General features: G+C 44.5%; 1 long non-coding RNA gene across 1 annotated transcript in view; it reads left to right on the top strand.

Annotated features, from left to right (window-relative positions):
• The window catches only part of LOC143974489 (uncharacterized), a 144,527-nt gene extending 126,444 nt beyond the window's left edge, over positions 1 to 18,083 (top strand). Inside the window, exon 4 of the long non-coding RNA XR_013272234.1 lies at positions 17,502 to 18,083. This is a non-coding gene — a long non-coding RNA (uncharacterized LOC143974489). The remainder of the gene's footprint in view (positions 1 to 17,501) is intronic.
• The last annotated feature ends 1,236 nt before the right edge of the window (positions 18,084 to 19,319 follow it).

Below are 19,319 nucleotides of genomic sequence, written 5' to 3'. Positions count from 1 at the left end.
CTCGCAGTGTCAAATGAGGCCAAAAGCCAGCGAAAGCCTCCGAGAACGGCCAAAAGGACATCCGGCTCTGTATCTCGGTGGCGCCATTTTTAAACGGTAAGTCTGCAAATGACACTGACAAGGCTGCATGACAAGGCTGCAAATGACACTGATAAGGCTGCAGATGGACACTGAGAAGGCTGCAGATGGACACTGACAAGGGCAGGGGCGCATCCAGAGTCTAGTCTCGGGAGGGGCACTGCTATAAAATATGTTTTTTTGGGGGCAAATTATATGGGAAATAACTGGTATTGGCGCTTCAATCATTACGGCACCATGGTTGTTATGGTGTCAGGATGATTGAAGCTCATAATTTCTATTATTACATTGTAATATTAAAATAAATGGTTCAACTCACCATAATTCAGAATCAGTGGGAGCCCTGAGGGTGTCACTTGCCATGTCGCCTGCTACCAAATGCGCATTGTCACATGCCACATCACTTGTCACCAAATGCGGATTGTCACTTGCCACATCACTTGTCACCAAATGCAGATTGTCACTTGCCACATCACTTGTCACCAAATGCAGAATGTCACTTGCCACGTCACCTGCCACACATTGCGGATTGTCACTTGCCATGTCACCTGCCATACATTGCGGATTGTCACCTACTGTGTCACTTTTCTGCTAAGGTGTTCTTTTTCTGTGTCCCAGAGTGAAGTTAGACAGCAGATAGATGATGTAATCTCTCTGCTGCACACAGCTTCCTGCACAGTGAGAGCGTAACTGGAGGAATGCAGGGCAGTGAGAGATAATGTCATCTCCCTGCTCCCCTGCCCACTGGCTTCCTGATTGGCCAGCAGCCCTCAGACACTAAGCCGTCCAGCTGCCCCCTCACCCGTCCACTCACCAACACAGCACTCAGCGCAGTCACCCGTGGAACCGGGCGCACTGTCACCAGTGGAACCGGCCGCGCTGTCACCTGTGGAACCAGCGGCGCTGACACCCGCGGAACCGGCCGCAGAACCAGCCGTGCTGACACCCGTGCTGTCACCCGCCAGTTGTATTCATCCACAATTTTAGGAGGGGGCAATTGCCCCTGGACAAGGGTGCAATGATGGACAAGGCTACAGATAGAAACTGATAAGGCTGCATTGATGCGCATTTATATGTAAGTTTTTTTCATTAACCTTCCCTCCTAAAAGTTTTTTTCCTTAAAATTCCCTCCTTAACTTGGGGTGCGTGTTATATGCTGGCGCGTGTTATACGCCGATAAATACGATATATATATATATATATATATATATATATATATGTGTGAATAGATCTCATAGAAATAAGCTCTCAGGAAAAAAAAATATTCAAAATGTAATTATTGTTCAATCGAATGCAATTAGTATGAAAATTTTAAAAGTATATTTTTTTGTATAAAAAAATTGTATAAAAAAGATCAATCAGATGTGAAAAAAATATATATATATATTAATCGGTGTGCTTATTAGAAAGAGGAAAAATTCTTATTTAAATAAGGAAATGCTTTAGATGCTTGTTAAAATGCTTATTTTAAAAAGGGTGGGGGAGGAGGAAATTAGCTGCATGCAAAACAAGGCAACTATCCTAATATGAGTCATAAATATATAATAATAATAATTAGGGATGCAACAATACAATTTTTTTACAATGAATAAAAGTAACGATACCTTTTTTTAGTACTCGCTGATACCAATTACCGATACCTACTGCAACTGTTTTGTTTTAACTCTAGCTGTCAGCAATGGTACAAAGCATTAAAAGTTATTTACAAATGAAATAAATTGATTTTTTTATTTTTTTATTTAGCTCTTTTTCAATGTGAAATATGTAAATATGCACAAAGTGCCATGCATGCTCAAAAGAATTTGGAGACGAAAGCTATTGGTTACTGGCCTCTACGTAGTCCAGTACGTACCTCATTCCAAACAATCAGTTTTTCCAACAAGAGCGAACGTGTGCATGCAAGACAAGTTTTGGCCAAAATCCGTCAGAAAAAAACGTTGGAATGTCTGACCGTGTGTATGGGGCATAATTTAAGGCTGATTAGAGTAAATTATGGGTTATTAAGGGGTTAAACAGAGGAACATTTGTTCATCACTTTGATCTGCAGATGAAGAAACAGAAATATACAAAAATAAACAATGTTTCTTTTTATTTTAGTGTTTCAGGGCTGAGCAATGTAATTTATTTATTTTTGTCAGCTCCAATTACCGGACTTCTTTACCACTGACAGCTCAAAGAGCCAAGCCTGAAAGTATCGGTGCATTTGCACGAGTGTGTGACTTGTGTTACACCCTACTGATTTAACCCCTAATATTAGGATCTCAAGGGTTCCTTTCCATACATATACTCTATTGACGGATTATTGTGGAACTGTTTTGGCTTTTATATCCATCTTGCCATCATCTTTTCTCTTATATTCACCGACCAACACAGCTCCTCTCCTAGCCATTGGGTTGTTACGCCACCTTTAGGAGAAGACTAGGCATTACATGTTATGTAAAACACAGGACTTTCCAGTTCTGCCCAAGGGGCGGTCCCTTAGGTAACAACCCCACAGCCTGCCATGCAGTCATCAGTTTTATTTTGCCTAGTGAAAGAGAAAGAACTAGGAACCCTGACGGACACATCAGTCCGTCTTTTTTTCTGCAGAAGCTTGGCTTTTTGCGCAAGAATATAGATCCTGTGATCTGCTATCAACAGCTGGCTGGGTGACAGGCTTTATACCCTTATTCTTGTAGTCTCCCCAGCCTGGCCATTGAGCGTGTGCAGGTTGTAGCTCTGCGGCCTGCCTCGGTGGGGCTGAGCAGCTGGGCATTCCCTGGGAGGTCGATTCGGGGGTCCCTCACCTCCCTCTCTTCTCTCTCTGTCCCTATCTTCCCTCCCCCTCCCTGTGGTGGATGCTGCATGTGGCTGCTAAGCTGTGTGTCTGTACAGGGGCTCTTCGAGGGGGGGGGGGCACTCACCTGTGGGAGGGCTGCGCTGTCTGGCTGTGTCCTGAGTCCTGTTTCTCCTGTCCTTGGGAGGCTGTGCCTGTGTCCCTTGCAGCGCTGATCACTGCCATTTGTTCAGCTCTGTCCCTCATGGTTTCAGCATCAGCGGCCATCTTAGGTGTAGGCAAGGGAAAGCATGCTCTCCTGGGCTTTGGAGGACATTTTCCCTGTGATTTGTCCTTATACTGGATGCCGGTGGCCATTTTTAGAAGCCTGAACATGTTTTTCAGCTCTCTCTAGAGGCAGCATGTGTCCCTGTGCTCTGGCGGACATTTTCCCACTGTTTTATGTCCTTATACTGGGCGCTGGGTGGCCATTTTCTTTGAACCTGAGCACATTGCAGAGCGGTTTTAGCGCCATTAGCAGCAGCTTCCACTGACACAGAGTGGATTCCTCTGCTCCTGGGAGCCAACAGAGACCACAGGCACTACCTGCTGGATAGCGCAGAAACTTTCAGGGTGGTGAGCCCCTCAGCCAGCAGCAGTAAGGAGGGTGGAACTGTCACTGTCCTAAGTCCCCTTCGGGTGGCAGACAGGGTAGGGTCAGCATGTCTTCAGAAACTGGTGTTTCTTCCCCCAAAATCCAGGCAATTGCAACCGGTTCGCCTGCGGAATGCGCAGTGCCTTTGGACACCTTGTCAGTGGTCCTCAATTCATTCGTTGCCAAGATGGAGGTGGTGTGTGGGCGCAAAGGTGCTAAAAAATGGCACCTGACCCCCCTGTCCTCTGGGGAGAGCTCTGACGCAGACTCTGGCCCTGCTGAGGCTTGTGACCCCTGCTCTGTCATTTCAGATGATGCTGACCAGGACCGTTCGGACAGTGAGGATGAGTCCCCGTCAGGGTCCGTGCGTGACAAAGCACTTGCTGGAGCACTTATCACAGTTGTGCTTGGTACCCTGAAGATTCAGGAGCCAGCAGATCCCTCTGCTGATGTAACAATCCCTTTTGGTTCCCATAAGCCAGCCTGTTCCCATATCTGACTTATTTTGACAAGTTCATTTACAAGGAATGGGGTCGCCCGCAATGGACCTTTTCGGTCCCCAAATACATGGCGGTGCATTACCCTTTTGAGGAAAGCCTTCTCAAAAAGTGAAAAAAAATAAAGGAAAAAAAAACCGCGCTCGACAAAAAGTGGTCCGCTCCTCTGGTCGTGGACCCCCAGTATCTAGGTTAAACAAAGCAACCACGATCCCGGTAGAGGGGACTCCTGCATTTAAGAAACCCATGGACAGGAAGGCTGAGGCAGTGGCTCGTTCCGTGTTTACGATTGTGGGGTCAGCCGTGTGACCAGTACTGGCATCCGCACTTGTGTCGCAGACACTAACTGAGTAGGCAAAGCTGTTGAACCTCAAATTGGGAGAACAACAGGCTTCTCCTCTCGGCGTGGAACTAGCAGACCAACTAGTGCAAGGCCTTAAGTACGTTTGTGACGCGGCCCTGGATACTCTTCCCCTGTTATCCAGGGCTTCAGTGGCTTCAGTGGCTGCAGTGTCAGCAGTGGCTGGCACAGTGGTGTAGTGGTTAGAACTCTCACCTTGCAGTAAAGAGGGTTACTGGTTCGAATCCCAACCATGACACTACCTTCCTGGAGTTTGTATGTTCTCCTTGTGCCTGTGTGGGTTTCCTCCGTGTACTCCGGTTTCCTCCCACACTCCAAAGACATGCAGGTAGGTTAATTGGCTTCTGTCCAAAATTGGCCCTAGTATATGAATGGGCACCTTGGATTGTGGGCTCCTTGAGGGTAGGGACCAATGTGAGTGTGCAATGTACAGGGATAGGGACAATTGTAGACACTCACTTGGACTGGTGTCTTTATTCAACCTTACTAACTATGTAACTATGTAGCAGTGGTGCTTCAGCGCCTGATTTGGTTAAAATGCTGGTTGGCTGACCAGGCATCCAAGAAAGCCATGACAGATCTTCTCTTCCTTGGTGACCAGCTCTTTGGATGACATTATTAAAAATGCCACAGGTGGTAAGAGTACACTACTCCCACAGGCCAGGAAGGCTAAGGAGCCACGCTGTAGGCAAGGGCCCCCATTTTCCGCTCACAACCGGCTTTTTCATCCGCCTGGAGCTTCGGCAAAAGCCCCCAGCCCGACAGAATGACCACAGAAGGACAGAAACGCCCCCTGGATTCGTAAGCCTAACAAGCCTGCAAACAAAAGTGCTACCGCATCAAGGTTTGCCCCCATCATCGTACTTGGAAGGCCTACATCTCCATGTGTGAGGAGAAAGGATGGCATCCGCGCTCCTTTTCTATATCCAGGATTCTGCTGTTTCTTCAGCAAGAGGTGGACCAGAAATTGTCGTTAAGCACCATTAAAGGACAAATATCAGCCTTGGCTGTTTTTTTCAACAACCTTTGGCGTCTCACTCACTAGTGAGTACTTTTGTTCAGGGGGTGCGACATTTAGTCCCTCTGTGCGTCCACCGTTACTCCATGGGATCTGAAATTGGTGTTATCAGCGCTTCAAAAACCACAGTTTGAAAATATCAGGGAGAGAGGGTTTCAGAATTGGTGATCCACAAGGATAAGGTGTTGTTGCGTCCGCAACCGTCCTTTCTGCTGAAGGTGGTCTTGGCGTTTCACATCAATGAGGACATTGTGTTACCGTCCTTGTGTCCTAAGCTGATACATCCTAAGGAAGTGGCCCTTCATGCTCTCGACGTGGTTCAGGCTCTAAAAGTGTATTTGTCTGCCACGGCTCCCTTTCGGAAGTCAGACTCACTGTTTGTTTCGGTGGCTGGTCCAAAGAAAGGCATGGTGGTCTCGTCGGCCACCATTTCCAGGTGGATCAGACAGATTGTAGTACAAGCCTACACCTTGAAGGGGCATGTGCCCCCCTTTCTGGTCATGGCCCCTTCTACAAGGGCAATCGGAACGTCTTGGGCCTTCTGACACCAAGCGTCTGTCACTCAAGTGTGTAAATCGGTGACCTGGTCGTCTGTCCACACGTTTCCAAGTTCTAAAAGGTAGACATCAGTGGATCGACTGATGCCTGTTTTGGCCGCAAAGTTTTGCAGGCGGCTGTATAGTTGCAATTGTGTATGCAATAATTCCCTTTTTCCTGTTTTTTTGGGTAAAAACGCAGTACCTTTAAGTTAATGCACCGTTGCATTAATATCTGCAGTTTTTTGGTGCGGTTGTGGGTAGTCCCTCCTGTTGAGGGTACCCTGGTTTTTGCGGTGTTTTTTTTCCACGCACTGTTGTTTTTGTGGGTAAAGTTACACTAGTTCCCACTTACCGTGGTGGATGAAGTTTTATGCTGTTTTCCCACCCCTGGTTTGGCACTGCTTGGGGACGTCCCAATGGCTAAGAGAGGAGCTGTGTCGGTCGGTGAATATAAGAGAAAATAGGATTTTTTGTACTCACCGTAAAGTTCTTTTCTCTGTAATTCACAGACGGACACAGCACCCACCCCTCCTGTTTTTCTTTACGTTATACTGCTTGTTGACATACTGATGACTGCATGGCAAGCTGTGGGGTTGTTACCTAAGGAACCGCCCCTTGGGCGTAACTGGAAAGTTCTGTGTTTTACATAACATGTAATGGCTAATCTTCTCCTTAAGGTTGCGTAACAACCCAATGGCTAAGAGAGGAGGTGTTTCGGACAGTGAATTACAGAGAAAAAGATTTTATGGCGAGTAAAAAAAATCTTATTATTGTCTTCACTGATTTTTTGGACTTCAGCCCCTTTTGGTGTTTTTTATTCTTGATCAATTGGCACCATAGCTTGTAGACTCTATAACTTTCACAAAAAACAAATAATATACTCTTATTTTGGTTATTTTGTACCAAAGATATGTAGCAGCAAAAATTTTGGCCAACATTTTTGAAGAAAAAATACAAATTTGCTAAATTTTATAACCGATACAAAGAAAAATGCATATTTTTGAAATTATAGAGCAAAAAATAAAAAAAACAGTAGTAATCAAACACCACCAAAATAAAGCTCTATTTCTGTAAAAAAAGGACAACATTTCATATGGGTACAATGTTGCATAACAGTAATTGTCATTCAAAGTGTGAGAACACTGAAAGCTGAAAATTGGTCTGGTTAGGAAGGGGGTTTAAGTGCCCAGTGGGCAAGTGGTTAAGGCAATCCCTGACTTTGATGCGAGGCTGCTAGGCTAAATTATGTTTTTGGCTTCACTGTAATCAGTGAAGCAGTGATTTACCACTAAGAAATTTGTTCTCTCATTTATTGCTATTATTATTTTCGAGTATCCTATGACCCTAATGCCCTCTCCTGTTCGTTATTCAGCAATATTTTTATAATGGCGGACAGTGGTCCAGACCCGGACCGAGCAACAGTCCTGTCCGGAACGTGGCCATGCCACTTAGCAGTTGTGTGTCCTCTTCTTTGGTCTCCCGCCCTACTGCTGCTATCATCCTTACAACAGGTGGGGCTGTGAGGTACTGCACATCTGCACAGAGCGTGGGAGTATTTTCAAGTTAACAAGCGGGTGATAACATAAGTCTGGCAGCTCTGACCCTCTGTCCAGTTCTGCAGCACCTCCCGTCCGCTCTAAGGTGCTGGGTGGGAGACGATACCGGTGCTGGGTGGGAGACCCGGGAGAGGACAGTCAGGCTGATAAGTGCCTCTGCAGGGGAGGCTGGAGAGGAAAGAGGCACTATGACATGAATTGGACTGCAGTGTAATGGGGTGTTGTGATGTGTAAATGTGCACTGTGATAAGGGGCATTGTAATGTGATAAGGGGCACTGTGATGTATAAAAGGGCACTGTGATAAGGGAACTCTGATAAGGGGCTTTGTGATGTGTAAAGGTGCACTGGAATTTTTTAAAGCAATCTACTGAGTGGGCCAGAACTAGCTCTTGATTGAGTCTATTCCACATTTTCACAGCTCTTACTGTGAAGAAACCTTTCCGTATTTGGAGAATACATCTATTTTCCTACAGACATTAAAAGTGCCTCCTTGTCCTCCATAAACTTTAATTCAAGACCGCTGCCCTAGATTGAGCCTGAATTTTCGGTGTGCAAGGAACTATGCATGTGACTGGCAGCCTCTGTACCATTGTGGGATACCTAGGCATACTCTCAGTGGCCCCCTCCAGGGGGGAATGCTACACAACATGCATACAACCACTTAAAAAAAAATTTGAGGTTGCATTAGAAAAAAACATTTGAAGCAGCCAGTTTTGGTTGGGAAAGAGTCACAGGAGCCTGGATGCGATATAGATGTATGAAGATATGGATATATGACTGAAAACACATTTGTTGTATACCCAAGTGCCAATACTAGTGAATAAATTAGATTACAAATGCCAATGTCACAGAAAAAAATGACCCTGTGTAAAAACAAAATATTCATTTATATCTGGGGAAGTGTCACACTAGGCAAACTTGATAAATATTTTCTGCAGCTCTGTTATTCAAATGCACCACAATAGCTCAAAATCAATATGGTCCAAGGTAAATAAAGCAGCAGACCAACTATAAATCGGAGTTCAGTTATTTCTTTTCTGATTTTTACAGATTCAATTGCCCAACTGAACCTTCAATTTAAAGGCACTAAATAAATCTGAAGTGCATCAAAAAAAAAGGATGTGCAAAGTCTTATGCCGCGTACACACGACTTGACTTTCCGGCAGAAATGGTCTGACAGAATCATTTCATCAGATATTCCGATTGTGTGTGGGCTTCAGCTGACTTTTTTTTTCAAAAATTCTGAATGACCTAGAAATAGAACATGGTTTAAATCTTTCCGACGGAATAAATTCCTATCGGGAAAACCGTTCATCTGTATGCTATTCCGATAGACCAAAAATTACGCAAGGGCAGCTATTGGCTACTGGCTATTGAGCTTCCTTTTCTAGTCCCACCGTACGTCATTGCATTCTAAACAAACGGACTTTGGTGTGATCATGTGTAGGCAAGACCGTTTCAGTGGACCTCTGTTGGAAAGACCATCAAAGTTTATTCTGACGGAAAGTCCAGTCGTGTTTACGAGGCATTACAGTTTCTTTCCAAAGTAACCACAGCTTCAGTAAAAGCTTGCAGTGCAGATAACATGCCCCCTAATGAGTCAAATCTATTGTTTTGCACAGAAGCATAACTATAGGGGTGCAATTGCGACCCAGCCCCATGCTTCGGGGGTCCTGTGCGACTCCCCTGTCATATTTGGTTCAGTATCTGGATAGGAAGGGAGGCAGGCAGGGGGCATATAGAGGATTTGCTGCCCTCCATTTTCCTCCTGTAGCCGCTGAAAGTCTGCTTCTCCTCCTCTCCCTCCCTCAGGCATTCAGCGGCTGCAGGAGGAAAATGGAGGGCATTGATTCCTCTATATACCCCTCCTATCCTGGTTACTTGTCTTCTGCTGCCCCGGGCCCCTGTGTGCTATCCTGGTCCCTTCTTCTCCCTACAGTGCTGCCGGTTTTCTCCCTAACCTCTTCCACTGGTTGCTGTGGGGGATGTGTCAGGAGGGAGGATGGGGGGGGGGGGGGCGGTAAATATGTAATATTAGTGATCTGTACCGATAACTTCTGTTTCTATTCATAACTGAAGCATAGTAAACTCTGTCCGCAATCTCCTTTTTTTGTCTTAAAGGTGAAATATCAGAGGTCTGTTTAGACCTCTGATATTTTACCAAAGCCTTTTTCAACAGAGCTCAACAGAGTGGTGGAACTACCAGGATTGCAAAGGTTGCACTTGTTACTGGGCTCTGACATTCGGCCACCGTGGGGGGAGGCCCAAGACGGCAGAAAGTGGGCACACTGCAGAACGTGTAAAAGGGCCCCAAAATGGGATTAAAGGACTCCAGGATCAGTTGGAAGGGTCTTGGGATCAGAGGGATTAGCCCCAGCTGGGTGTCAGGGGACCCTTTTCATGGTTTCCTTCACTGGAGTCCTGAAGGTTCTATTTACACCTCTGCTCTCAGCTGCTTCCTGGCATTTTGCTGCCTCCCTTGTACAGCTGCCTCTCTCTTAGCTGCAACATTTTTCACTTGAAAAAGTGAAGGTACACCATGGGATACAAAAAAGTATCAGTTGCAGACAGTACAGTGCTGGCTATTTAACACTCAGAGGTTGCATTCTTCAGTACATCAGGTTCTGTACGTGTACTTTCTCCATCTGGATTTTACTAGAACTAATTGTACTTGAGACAGACAGATCCCCTTGTGCTTCGGGTCCCCCAATGTCTGCCGTGCCTGGATATCTGCCAAATATAAATCAAGAATCATGTTCTCATTTGTTTTGCCATGTTTCAATCAGCCATGCTTGGCACACATTTATCAGATCATCTTTGCTCATTCATTTTCTTTTACTCTAGACCAGACATGATTCCAAATGAAAATCTAGGATAGAAAAACAAAAGGCAGCGGAGGGAACTGTTGCCATGTGTCTATTTATATAAGAATAAATATGCACCAGCTTATCTCTAAGAGCTGCTTCCACTAAGATTACAGGGTTAGTGCAGGGTTAGTCAGTTTAACTTTGCAGAACTATTATACTATGCTTCCAACAGTATGTGAAACTGCACTCTCAGCCTCATTCTGCACTTAGATTTTCCAGCTCAAGGTGCAACAATCTAAGTGCTAGCTTGCAAACTTAGTGATTGTCACTAGTGGTGTTGGTTAACTTAAAGGGGTTGTAAAGGTAAATGTTTTTTCACCTTAATGCATTCTATGGGGGACATTCAGCTCGTGTGTGTACGCGGCATTAGTGACACTTTTGACACTTTGTGGGAACCAGTGACACCAATACAGTGATCAGTGCTAAAAATATGTACTGTCACTGTACTAATGACACTGGCTGGGAAGGGGATAACATCTAGGGCAATCAATGGGTTAAAGGTGTGCCTAACAAGTGTTTTCTTACTGTGGGGCAGGTGATTTTACTAAAGGAAAATATAGATCCCTGCACCTGCTTTGCAGGAACACAGGATCAATGTCTTCCACGCTGACAGAATGGCAAACTGCCTTGTTTACATAGGCAGACCACTAGGTGAGTCCACCGGATCCGCTGATTGGCTCTAATACCCAGAAACGCAGGATCACGTATATAAGTGATCCTGTGCAGCGCGACCTCCCTGTAGCAGTAAATCGGCTATCAGGCGATCGGCAACTGATTAAGATCATCAGCATTATGATAACTCACAGGCAGCAGGCACTCTATCATGGCTCTGGCTGGCTCTGTCACAGTGTGTCACATAATATGGCTGCTGGGTGCTGATTTTTTGAACTTATGACCAATAAGTGCCTGGTGCCTGTGAGTTCTGATACCATCCATTATGCCAGAGAGACAGACACAGTGAAATGTAGTCTATTCACAGACACCCCCAAAGCACACTTGTGTTGAAGCCTTGAAGGCACTGGCAGCCCCACGATTGGATCTGCTTCCCCTCTATTCCTGCTGCTGGACATCGCCAGCTGAGCTCAGCTGCCTCTCTTTACCTGTCGCTGCCGCCTCCACCTGCCTCACAGCCTCTCAGGTCTCACTCTCTGGGCCCCAGATACTACTGGGTGGGGAGTGGAGGAAAATGACTCTGCCGGGGAAGGCAAGGAGATAAGCAGGCAGGCGGCTGGCCTGGATTTGAGCCAAGGCAGAAGAACGTGTGAGCGGAGCTGAATGGGCATGTGCCGGAAACTGAAGAAATAGTCCATCTGCTCCGACCAGCACATCATCATCAGAAAGGGACACCGATAATGGAAAAAATACACCCCCTTAAGCTAGTAGGAGTGGGGGTGTGTAATTCAGATTTTGTTTTTATTCTGCACTGACTGTCTTTGAAAATTGCCCCAGCTCCTGTTGAAGTCAAATCCGGGGACAAAACCGGGGACAGACTTGGTCCGGGGACAGTGTTCTCAATCCGGGGACTGTCCCCTGAAACCAGGGACATCTGGTCACCCTAGTGTATTACACTTGTTGCCATGCAGACAGGAAGGTAATAGAGTTTAAAATATAGTAGTGCTCTTCAAGGTGATAAGGATTCTTTGATTTCTTGTTTAAAGTATTTAAAAATCAGCATAATGGAAAAGACAAAGGGTTCAGAAAAAAATATTTACAGAAAATTATATTACAAAATAAACAGTGCGCAACAGCAAAATAAATGGCATTAAAAAGGAAAGCATTTAAAGTTCACCTGGTCTTGATTCCAGTGCAATTTGCTTGAATTAAAGCAGAGTTCTGCCGAAAAAATAAATAAAATAAAAGTCAGCAGCTACAAAAAGTGTAGCTGCTGACTTTTAATAATTAGACACTCACCTGTCCCACAGTCCAGAGATGCGGGCATATGAAGCCCCGCTCCTCTCCCCCTCCCCCCCAGCATTCTTACTGTGGGCACCTGGCTGTAGCTTCACATCCAGGCATGCACTGCACATGCGCAAGCCGCCCTGAGAATGGCCGGGAAATCTTCTAGGACCTGTGACATGTCCAAGAAGATTGCAGGGAGGGAGAGGAGGGAGGTGAACCTTCTTCAGGCGCCACAGAGCCCTGGGGGGAAGTGGGAGCTGGATGCCTCTAAAAGGAGGGGATCCGACCCCCCCCCCCCCACCAAAAAATGACATGCCCTATGTGGCATGTCAGGGGGTCACCATCACTTAAAGTGGAAGTTCCATTTTTGAGTGGAATTCTACTTTAAGTCTCCTTCTGAGTCACTGACCCCCCAAAAATAACTCCTGCAGTTTTCCAGATAGGGTTCCTTTAGAGGTTGCTATTGGTTCCTTGAGCAATGGGCAATGCCTGCCTCTCAAATAAACAATCACAGACAACAGTGCTTTTTTAGATACATGTAAAGTGGGAATTTTTCCCAATGACGGCAAATGTAAGCAGAATTCTTCCAATGACCATCACTATAATATACTGTGAGCTGCAGATAAAGTGATTATTAGCAGGAGTTTCTTGAGCCTGGAAGATTATTTCAAGGGTTGTTCCATGATAAAAAGAAAAAAGGCAGGCTGCTCTAGAGGTGTCACTGAGCCAATTCTCACTATTCATAATTGCTGAGGACTGGGAGCTCAAGTGTTTTTGATATTTCAGCAGAAACTCCTTCTATTGTAACTTTACTAACACTATCAATATTTCCAGCTGACCATATTTGACAACCAACAAACTATTGTACAAAATAAAATCTTAAAGCAGAAGTACAGCCAAAGCTTGTTTGTCTGTACTGTACTTCTCTTGTGGATCACAGGAGTGCAGTTCGTTCTGCCCTTCTGTGACCCATTTTTAGCAGACAGCAGGCTGAAGCCCGCTATAGGCTGATGTCATGGAGCTGGCCCAGATTCAGGAAAGATCGTGACCATTTGGATGGTGACCATACCTGACCATACCTGGACCGGCACCCAACTTAGCCTCTCAGTGAGGCTCTGAGAGCCTGAACCAGCCACTATCTCCATAGCTCAGTGCTCCACTGAGTACTGAAGGGGCAGAGCAGATAGAGGTGACTGACAGTCAGCAACTCTCCGCTCAGGCAGCTCTCAGAACCGTGTGATAGTGGTGTTTGATCGTTTAGTTCTCAGCCTTAGAGCTGGAGGGGGACAGATGCTGCATCCACCTAGGTAAGTATGATTCTAAAATAAAAAACATTTCCATACTTCTGTTTTCATTTCAAAGATTCAACTGATTTTATAAATGGCTTAATCTGAAGGGGCAATTTGTGCCATCATCTTTCTGGACACGATGCATAGGCACCTATAATATCAAACTGATGTTCTTTCACATCTGTATAGTCACTTGTTATAAATGTATCATATTAGAATTTTCTTTCTAATGCCCCCCCAGCTCTCTCACCAATTCCCCCCTCCTCTCTTACTAATGCCCCCCCAGCTCTCTCACCAATTCCACCTCCTCTCTTACTAATGCCCCCCCAGATCTCTCACCAATTTCCCCTTCTTTCTTACTAATGCCCCCCAGCTCTCTGACCAATTCCCCCCTCCGCTCTTAATAACACCCCCAGCTCTTTGATCAATTCACTCTCTCTTACTAATGCCCCCCACCCCAGCTCTCTCACCAACTCACTCCTCCTCTAGTGCCCCTCTAGCTCTCAGAAATGCAGATTAATGTGAATCCCTGTGCTTTTTTTAAGCACAGTGCTGCTGACAGCTCCGAGTGTCAGGACTGTAGCATGGAGCCGAGGAGGAGTTCCAAAGCACTTCACTCAGCTCCATGCTACAGTCCTAACAGGCAGGAAAAAACACCTCTGTCATCCCTAATGTGAGGGCAGCAATGTGGGTAATCATGGCGCCGGGACCCAGGGCACCCACCATGTCCCCCCTTAGTGCCTGCCGCTAACACACAGAAGCACGTGGAGTGCTTCCGTGTGAGAAAGTTCAGTTCCTCTTACATTTCAGGAGCACTGACAGAATCAGGGCAGTTGAGATGCGGCTGGGATCTGGGCCACTGGCAGATGGGTTTGGGGCTCCTGAGAGACATAATGGGGACCACTGAGGCGAGATCGGGAGCCAAAAGGGGGCGGGGCTAATAGGTGGCCTGCAAATGATGTCAACCGTTGACTGCATTGAGGAGTGTGGGAAGAGCAGAGATTGCTGGCCAGATATTCTCCCAAAAATCCTCACTTGGTGCTGTGTGTGAGAACACACATTGCACCCATTGAGGATAGCACTATGGAGTGGAGCCCGGGGCTGGAACTTGTTCCGGGACTCCAGTCCTGATCTGCGGGAGCCCGGGACTTACTTCAAATCGCTGGAAGGTCCCGCGGAATCCAGGATGGTTGAGAGGTATGAAAGCATGTAGTGCAAGTGCCTGTCTGAATACTTTCAAATGGTAATGTTTAAAGTTTTGTTCTCCTATTAACTCGATAGCTAATTGCAGAATGTCAAAATGTGCTTCAATTTGTATAGTGTGTATTCATATTTTTGGATTATGACACTTCTTACCTGTCCAGTGGGCTGCCAATAGTGTAAGTAAGGAGGGGCTGGCCAAAGTAACACATTATTTAGGCATTTGGCTCTCAATGAAGTGGAGACAGTTACCTGTCCAAAACATCTCCCCCCACCCTAAAATTTTTACAATGGGCCATCAGAGGGGGTGAGGAATCTAATAAGTGGACCTTATACTTTTTTCTATAAATACTCATTTCAAAAAATGTTATACCTATGTTGGCCAAGAATGTGTCTAATCTGCTTGCAATGTTATGTGCAAAAGTACTATTTTTTTTCTTGTTTGACTTCACAGTTTCCTTCCAACCCACAGGAGCGGCAGACTGTGGCCTCCCAATTCCAATAGCAGTGGGACTTTCCCAACTGCGGTGGTGCGATAGATGGGAAAACATGTCCGGATCGTCCCACCACAGTAGGGGTACAGTAGTATTGTGATGTTGGCGGTGGAGTTGGCAAATTATGAGTTCCTATATCTGGGCAGAGGGAAGTATGGCCGTATGTCTGATGGAGGAGTCATCGCACAGACGAAATTTTACAGGCATCTCCAGAATGGCAGCTTGGGGTTGCCACCTCCAGCGGATAACGTGGCGGGCCTCCCGTTTGTTTTTGTGGTGGTTGAGGCATTTGCGCTGGGGGAGCATTTGATGAGGCCATTCCCCATGATGACCCTGACCCCAGAGCAGAGGGTTTTTAATTACCGGCTGGTCCGTACCAGAAGAGCTGTCGGGAATGCCTTTGGCATAATGGCCAGCCAGTTTCAGCTTTTCCAAACGGCCATAAACACGTCCAAATACAAATTCAACCACATAATTCTTATTCTTATTGGATACATGAGGTGACACTCTCTTCTTCAGCTAACTATTATGTTGTGCTGTGGGTCTGCTAGACATACACAATATTTTTGTTGTTAATGTATGTAATGCCCCCTCTAGATCCCCACAATGTTGGAGAGACTGTAAATTGCTTGGAACAACATTTAATATATGGTGGGAATGCCCAGAGATAAGGAGTTATTGGTATAAAATATTAGAATATATAGAAAAAACAACAGGGGAAAAAATACCATATTGTCCCAGGGAATGTCTGTTCTATGGGGTAGAGGAAGAAAGTGGTAATCAAAATAGAAAACAAAAAATGGCTCAGAAACGGGAAAAAAAAAAAAACTGATACCCTTTTTACTTAATGCAGCAAAAGCTATGATACCCAAAAATTGGCTACAAGCCAAAAAACCCCCAATTAGAGACTGGATACAGAGAATAGAATTTATTAACAATATGGAATTTTTAATAAAAATGGAAAATAATCAAATGAATAGATACCGGGCAACTTGGGAAAAGTGGAGATCATTCAAAAAGACAGAAAATTACATCCAGGCATTGGCAGAATAAGTAAAGGGCCAACAGATTGGGGGGTGGAAGGGTGGGAAGAGGTTAGGGGATAAATAGGGGTTGTGGGAGGGAGATAAAATTAAAATAGAGTGAAAGCGTGTAATTAAGTTGAAAATATATGTATTATATACGACAGTTTTTTTTGTATATTTATCTGTCTGTATATTATAATAATTGTGTCTATTTTGTTTTAAAAAAAAAATAATAAAATGTAAATGGAAAAATAATGTATGTAATGCATTAATGATAAAAATAATCATCCTTTTCAACTCCATGAATTAATTGCTTGAAGTCCCTAAAATGTTCTGATTTTGGCAAATTTTACACCACAGTAGGGGTTATTTAGTAAAGGCAAATCCACTTTTCACTACAAGTGCATTGAAAGTGCACTTGCAGTGCAAAGTGGATTTGCCTTTGGTAAATACACCCCATTGTCACTGTAACTACACCAACACCAAAAAAGGTATTGAGCAATGAAAAAAGAAGTCAGTATAAAACATTTTACTCCAAGCACATTCACATGTGCATTATAAAAGGGTTTTTTAACAAACCAACATCTTGGTGTATAACATGTATGTTTGACAGTATATAGCCTTTTTTGTGGCTAAACAGTTTACGTTTAAAACCATAAAATACACACCCCCAACTCAGGAACTTACAAAGTTCAACTTTGCTAAAGGGAAGGCCATATGAGACATTAGTATGTCAAAACTGTGTTGATTTTGCCTTCATCAGATGGGGTGATCTCACCCCTGTAAAAGCCAAATTTTCAAGATGCACACAAATTGTGACTCAAAATTTTGATTTCCTTCATGATCCCATGCCTAAAATGTGTGTATTTTCCCTACATCTATTTTTCAAAAGCCAAAAAACACACAGTGTGTCAATATGCACCATCATGGGATATCAATGTACATGTTTTGTGGGTGCAACCTCTTCCTCCAAACTAAAGTAGGTGAGAAGAAGGGGTTGCACCCCAAAACACATCTATTGATCCCCAATCAAAAATGGAATGATGTTAACTAGATGTTATTGATCACAAATTTCAGATTTAACAAAGTGGTTTACATATCAATAGACAGTAGTAGCCAAGAATGATTTGGACAAGAATGAAAAATGATGGAGTCAGATTGATAGTCTTTTCTATTTGTTAACATTCAATTTTCAACAGTCATGAGCTCTAAATTGAGTGTGATTTATGACCACAAACCTAAAACCATGCACCATTTTCATACACAGGAAAGTCTCTTGAGGAGTCCGTGGCTGCTTTCTTCAAACAGGCTAATGCGGCACTTAACAGGACCCCTGGTGGCCACAAAGCATTTGGATGTGTCACTGCAAGCAAACTAGAACACACGGAGGAGGGCCAATGCACAACACACGCATCTGTGAAGAAATTATTCTGAAGGCCCTAAACAAGGGGACGAGGGGCAAACTCACAACTTAAACCCACCTCTGTGAGTTGGACCATACTCCTCCACCACCTCCAACAACACCACAAACACAACAGCTACCCAACCCACCACAGCAGCATGGAAGGAAGCGTGGAAGGAAGTGTTGAGAGTGACGGCCTGGGTTTGGTGTGGTCAGGCAAAAAAACGCAGGCTGTTGTAAGACCACAGCCTCGGGACATATATATCATCTGCTGCTGCTCCTGATCTCTCAGAGTCCTGGACCGTATTGTGCTCCCTAATAAATGAACTCCTCAGGTTACCAATTTTGACAGGCAAATAATTGATGTCTGCCCACGGGTACAAAGGCTTCACCAATTCCAACTGTTTCTCCAGCGTTGCCTTCCTCTTTATTTATTTCTGACCTTGTGCTCCCTATTAAATTTCAAATTTTTGTTTTGGACAAATACTTGGCTATGTGTTTTACTTCAAAAAGGACAGTTTGTTTGTGAGTAGGCAGGTACATTTCAAAAATACAATGACAAATTAATAAGGGACATCAACATAGTTGTATCTTTGAGGTTCAAAAATAGATAATAATGGTGTTTTGGTAACTTGACACACAAAACGAAAATTAAAATTGTGTTGATCACTAGAAAAAAAAGAGTATTCTGGAGAAGAATGCACTGCATTGAGAGATTTCATAATTTGCTGTGTGACGAATGTGATATCTCAATTACGAAACGCTAGTTTTACAAGACTGAGCTCTTCCGGGTTTGTACATGATTCCGAGCATGTGTGAACCTTTGTGCGACAGACTTGTGTACACATGATTGGAAAGTCCAACAACAAAGTTTTGTTGGCGGAAAGTTTGAGAGCCTGCTAGTCAGCATTTGTTGGTGGAAAGACCGACAACAAATGTTCACTGCAGAATACACACGGTCGGACTTTCAGCCAACAAGCTCACATCCAAACTTTCCCGTCAAAAAATCTGACCGTATGTATGCGGCATTAGTCTTTGTAATCTAATTTGCTTGATTCAATTTGAGTGCCCTTTTAGTTGAGGGTGATATGAGATGTGTCTCACAACTCTGGCTGTCTATCACACACACACATAATATATTAAATCTGATTGCTTGTTGCTGACTTGATAGATCTGGAGAAGTGAAAGTAGCACTGCGTTTAGTATGACTCCCCATTTACACAGTTTTGTGTTCTTCAGACTTCGTTATTGTCACATTTGAAACAACCCCTTGATAATCAAATCCACTGAAGCAGACTGTGGTGATCCAAAAAATGTCTCTTCTAACTGTTGGAATTCTAAATCTGAATGGACAACAGGGGCTGGCTCACACTCATAGAGTGGTCACAGACAGACTAGAGATGGTGCCATGGCTCATTTAGGACCTTTATAAACAGAAAGTTACAGTAGCTGGGCACAAACATATAGGAACTGATGGAGGTGAACTAAACTCACAATAGGGGTCCCAGATTCCAGATTACAAGCATTGGTTCCATCTGGGAATACTGGCAAAATGCCCCCAAAGTCACTTGGGGACTATGGGTTGAGGTCCCCTGCAGCAGCAGAACTATCGTGTGTGTCTTAAGGGCAACATATTTCACCGTGTTGTGGTCAGCAACGTCAGCAAGGCCCAATGTGAGGGAA

Source organism: Lithobates pipiens, unplaced genomic scaffold (genome assembly GCF_037356315.1).
Source record: "Lithobates pipiens isolate NorthernLeopardFrog02 unplaced genomic scaffold, aLitPip1_a1.2 Scaffold_13, whole genome shotgun sequence".
NCBI classification, from domain to species: Eukaryota; Metazoa; Chordata; class Amphibia; order Anura; family Ranidae; genus Lithobates; species Lithobates pipiens.
This window is presented reverse-complemented; position numbering and strand designations above follow the sequence as displayed.